General features: G+C 41.1%; 1 pseudogene; it reads right to left on the bottom strand.

The window, feature by feature from the left end:
• Positions 1 to 225: 225 nt before the first annotated feature.
• Positions 226 to 1212, bottom strand: LOC101045646 (heterogeneous nuclear ribonucleoprotein A1-like; annotated as a pseudogene).
• Between the last annotated feature and the right edge of the window lie 3861 nt (positions 1213 to 5073).

Here is a 5073-nt window from a genome sequence, read left to right as displayed (position 1 = left end):
CCTTTGTTGGAATGCTTTACACTTTGCACAGAACAGAAACTAAAATAACCTGTTATACAATTAGCCGCAAATACAGTCCTCGAGTTTTTTGCCCATACACATGAGTATTTGTCTAAATCATGTCTTCTTTGTAGCAGCTAGGCCCTGCCACCACTGTGCTTAGCTGAGTTCACAAATCTGTTGTAACCTGTAGCTTCCCTGTCACTTCTCTGGCTCTCCTTTCCTGCTAAGCTTTGTTTCTTAATTAAATCTTCTGCCACTGCCATAGCTACTGCTGCTACTGCAACCGCCATAGCCACCTTGGTTTCGTGGTTTGGCAAAATATAGGCCACCACCACCACAGGGGCCAGAGCTTCTGCCTCCAAAGTTTCCTCCCTTCATGTGTCCAAAATTTGAAGACTGATTGTTGTAACTGCCAAAATCACTGTAGCTTCCACCGCCTCCAAAATTGCCTCCATCATTACCACATCCATTATAGCCATCCCCACTGCCACCATATCCACCACCACCACGGCTGCCACCAAAGCCACCATGACCACTGAAGTTTCCTCCATGACCAAAGTTGTCATTCCCACCGAAACCACCTCCACGACAACCACCAAAGTTTCCAGAACCACTTCGACCTCTTTGGCTGGATGAAGCACTAGCCATCTTTTGCTTTGACAGGGCTTTCCTAACTTCACAGTTGTGGCCATTCACAGTATGGTATTTCTGAATGACAGTCTTATCCACGGAGTCATGGTCAGCAAAGGTTACAAAGGCAAAGCCCCTTTTCTTGCCACTGCCTCTGTCAGGCATGATTTCAATCACTTCAATTTTTCCATACTGTTCAAAATAATCTCGTAGGTGATGTTCTTCAGTGTCTTCTTTAATGCCACCAACGAATATTTTTTTCACAGTTAAGTGGGCACCTGGTCTTTGAGAATCTTCTCTTGAGACAGCTCTTTGGTTCCACAACTCTTCCATCCACTTTGTGTGGCCTTGCATTGCATCCACCTCCTCCACAGTTGCATATGTGTTGAACCCAAAGCCCCTGGAGCGCTTGGTGTTTGGATCTCTCATTACCACACAGTCTGTGAGCATTCCCCATTGCTCAAAATGGCTCCTCAGGCTTTCACTGGTTGTTTCAAAGCTCAACCCTCCAATGAAGAGCTTCCTTGGCTGTTCCAGCTCTTTAGGAGACTCTGACTTAGACATGATCACAGGGAGAAGAGAGACTTTAACGATGCTTCGTCGGCAGCATCCACGGGCAGAAAGGAGCAAACTGACTAATGTATCTCTAATTTTCTTTTCTCTTTTTTTTTGTGGGGAGGGTGCTCAAGTGATCCTCCCACTGTGGTCTCCCAGAATGCTGGGATTACAGGGGTGAGCCACTGTACCCAGCCAAGATAAAGATTATTAAAGAGATATTATATATATATATATTTTTTCATATTAAATTTCCAAAGTCTGATGTGATTTTTTTCACTCACAGCCAGTGGGTGCCGGAGCCACCCATTGTAAGCATTCTATCTCAACTCTATATTCAATGACATCTTGTTGGTAGCTCAAAACTGGATGTGGTGGGAGTATTTATACCATGGCAAACAACACAAATCATGGTTTTGTTCCTTTCAGAGAGTCAGTCATTAAACATTTGCCAGCCTGCCACTGCTTATAACACATTTCAATTTAGACCAGCAACATTTCAAGCACTCAAAGCCATGTACAGCTAGTAGATACTGTATTGGACAGTTCGGGTCATCCATTCTTTCATCAGGAGTCTGTAAAAAAGGGTAATCTAGCTGGGCGCGGTGGCTCAAGCCTGTAATTCCAGCACTTTGGGAGGCCAAGGCGGGTAGATCACGAGGTCGAGAGATCGAGACCATCCTGGTCAACATGGTGAAACCCCGTCTCTACTAAAAATACAAAAAATTAGCTGGGCATGGTGGCACGTGCCTGTAATCCCAGCTGCTCGGGAGGCTGAGGCAGGAGAATTGCCTGAACTTGGGAGGCGGAGGTTGCGGTGAGCCGAGATCGCGCCATTGCACTCCCACCTGGGTAACAAGAGCGAAACTCCGTCTCAAAAAAAAAAAAAAAAAAAAAAAAGGGTAATTTAGTCTATCATTCGCTCTTCCTTTATTAGGTAGAATACCTCTATCAAGAAAGAACTTTCTTCATTAACTACTTAGTGGCTAGGCACAGTTACTTCCTCCTGTAATCCCAGCAATTTGGGAGGCTGAGGTAGAAGACTGTTTGAGCTCAGGAGTTCGAGACCAGCCTGAGCAACACAGCAAGACCACGAGTCTATTAAAAAAAAAAAAACAACAAAAAAAAACAACTAGTTACTTTAATGTACAGTAAATACAAAGAAGGGAGGATAAATCCTTAATTATTTTCCTTTATTAACTAGTGCTCAAAATAATGAGTTAATGAGTTGAGACAGGGTCTGACTCCATTTGCCCAGGCTGAAGTGCAGTGGCATGATTATGGCTCACTGCAGCCTCAACTTCCTGGGCTCAAGTGATCCTTCTACCTCAGCCTCCTGAGTAGCTGGGACTACAAGGTATGTGCCAACATGTCCTGCTAATCTTTTGTCTCCATAGCAGAGAGGGGGTTTTGCCATGTTGCCCAGGATAGTCTCAAATTCCTGGGCTCAAGTGATTCACCCGCCTTGGGTGCTCATATTTTGATTGATGCTCAAATTATCCTATCTTTGGCCAGTAGAAGCCTCTTCAAGTTCATAACTTACACTTTAAACTGCAGCAGTACCACCAATACCATTCAGACTTACATCTTATAATCTCAGCCACTAAAAGGGACTATGTTGTCTTTTCTTTCTGTAATGATGGAGACATCATATGACCCTATTTTCTGGATTAAAAATTTACGATGCACTGGTCCAGCTTGTTTCAAGTGCCCACCCCTGTGACCATCAGTGTCATGGGAGAATTGGTAGCTCTGTTAAGAATCGAAGAGGGATCATCTCTTTTGAGAATGAAAGTTGGCCGGGCATGGTGGCTCATGCCTGTAATCCCAGCATTTTGGGAGGCCGAGGTGGGTGGATCACTTGAGGTCAGGAGTTCGAAACCAGCCTGTCCAACAAGGCGAAACCCCATCTTTATTAAAAAATAAAAATAAAATTAAAAATAAAAAAGAGAATGAAAGTTTAAAAAAAATCAGGGACAGGCAATTCTCAGAACAAGCACTTGACAGATAAAACCACAGATGTACACCATAACATATTTAAAATATTACACAGAAATTTTAAAACATATCATCTTTCTCATGTCATTGATTGGTTGCTTTGTTTACTCATTTCATACCTATCTATCAAGAATGAATGGCCGGGAGTGGTGGCTTACAACTGTAATCCCAGCACTTTGGCAAGCCAAGGTGAGTGGATCACCTGAGGTCAGGAGTTTGAGAGCAGCCTGGCCAATATGTTGAAACACCATTTCTACTAAAAATATAAAAATTAGCCAGGCGTGGTGGTGCATGCCTGTGATCCCAGCTACTCAGGAGGCTGAGGCAGGAGAACAGCTTGAACCCCGGAAGTGAAGGTGGCAGTGAGTGAGACTGAGTCACTGTACTCCATCCTGGGCAAAACAGTGAGACTCTATCTCAAGAAAAAAATGAACGAATGAATGATATTCATAGGACTATTATTCTGACTATATAAATTAGTTAAAAGAAGTATAAACTTATATAAAATTCTTGAATCTTTAAAGATTTTTTACTTTATCAAAATGCAAGAGAATGAGTGTGAAAAAATCTCGTAGGAAGTGTCACAGAAGGCATAATTACATGTATTTTAAAAGACAGAGAACATCTTTTTGTCTCATGTGATTTCAAGAAAGAGGCACATTTTTACTCAGGTTGTCCCTTAGCCATGAAAAGTAAATTTTACATTAAACAATCTCATTTAAAATTTGTCTACGGCAAAAATTAAATGAAACAACAGAGAGCTCTAACAGAGCAACTGTGGTCTCTTTGATTTCTTAGCATTCTCTCACTTACTGAACTCTCCGAAAGCACTAACATTGATCTAACACCCCACTAATCAATTCCATCCTGGCAGGTAAGTATTTTAGGAATGGTCATATGCTTGTATTAAAGGAGAGCCCACTCCAATTTTCAGGGAGCAAAATATAAAAAACCTGTCTTCTAATAAAAATAGAATGCACAATAACCAAAATATTCAAAGAATGAATTGTTTAAATTCACCAGGTACTCAAAAATAAGCAAAGAAGTATTTCTATGACTTCCTTTTTAAAACCAAAAATATCAATAAAGGTTTAAAATTGGATGGTTAAAAACTATAGTTGTCTTATAATGTTTATGGTTTTTCAATAAAATCCTTCCATAAGTACATTTGCAAACAGCTTAACAAACACAAACATAAAATGTAGTAGCTGGGAAAATAACTGATTAATCTGGAGACTAAACAGGGAAAGTTACTAAGCAAAGGGAGACAGAGATTCCAAGATCTGCAGATGAAAAAATTTCATCTTGTCAATTTCTTTTATTAGAGTCTTGGTTATCAATTTTTATTGGGAGATTTAGGAGATAATTTAGGAGAAATTGAAATACTATGAACTATATTTAAAAATTTTCATTCAAGGGCCAGGCGCAGTGGCTCACGTCTGTAATCTCAGCACTTTGGGAGGCTGAGGTGGGCGGATCACCTGAGGTCAGGAGTTCAAGACCAGCCTGGTCAACATGGTGAAACCCCATCTTTAAAAAAATTTTTTTTTTTCCATTCAAAATGGAAACAGTTTTAGTATCACAGAAAGAAAAATGTATATTTTTTGAACTTAGATGATCTATTTATTGAAGACTGTCAATGACAGAAAGAACGGGGCACGACTTGCGATTTTCTTCTTTTTACACTGATTATTCTAATAGTCTCATGTCTGTAATTCCAGCATTTTGAGAGGCAACGATGGGAGGCCTCTTGAGCCCAGAAGTCCAAGACAAGCCTGGGCAACACAGGGAGACTCTGTCTCTAAAACAACAACAATAAAGATTACCAGCATAGGCCAGATGCAGTGGCTCACACCTGTAATCCCAGCACGTTGGGAAGCCAAGATG

Source organism: Saimiri boliviensis, chromosome 15, assembly GCF_048565385.1.
Source record: "Saimiri boliviensis isolate mSaiBol1 chromosome 15, mSaiBol1.pri, whole genome shotgun sequence".
NCBI classification, from domain to species: domain Eukaryota; kingdom Metazoa; phylum Chordata; class Mammalia; order Primates; family Cebidae; genus Saimiri; species Saimiri boliviensis.
Note: the sequence above shows the minus strand (reverse complement) of the source record. Positions and strands in the feature narration are given on the sequence as shown.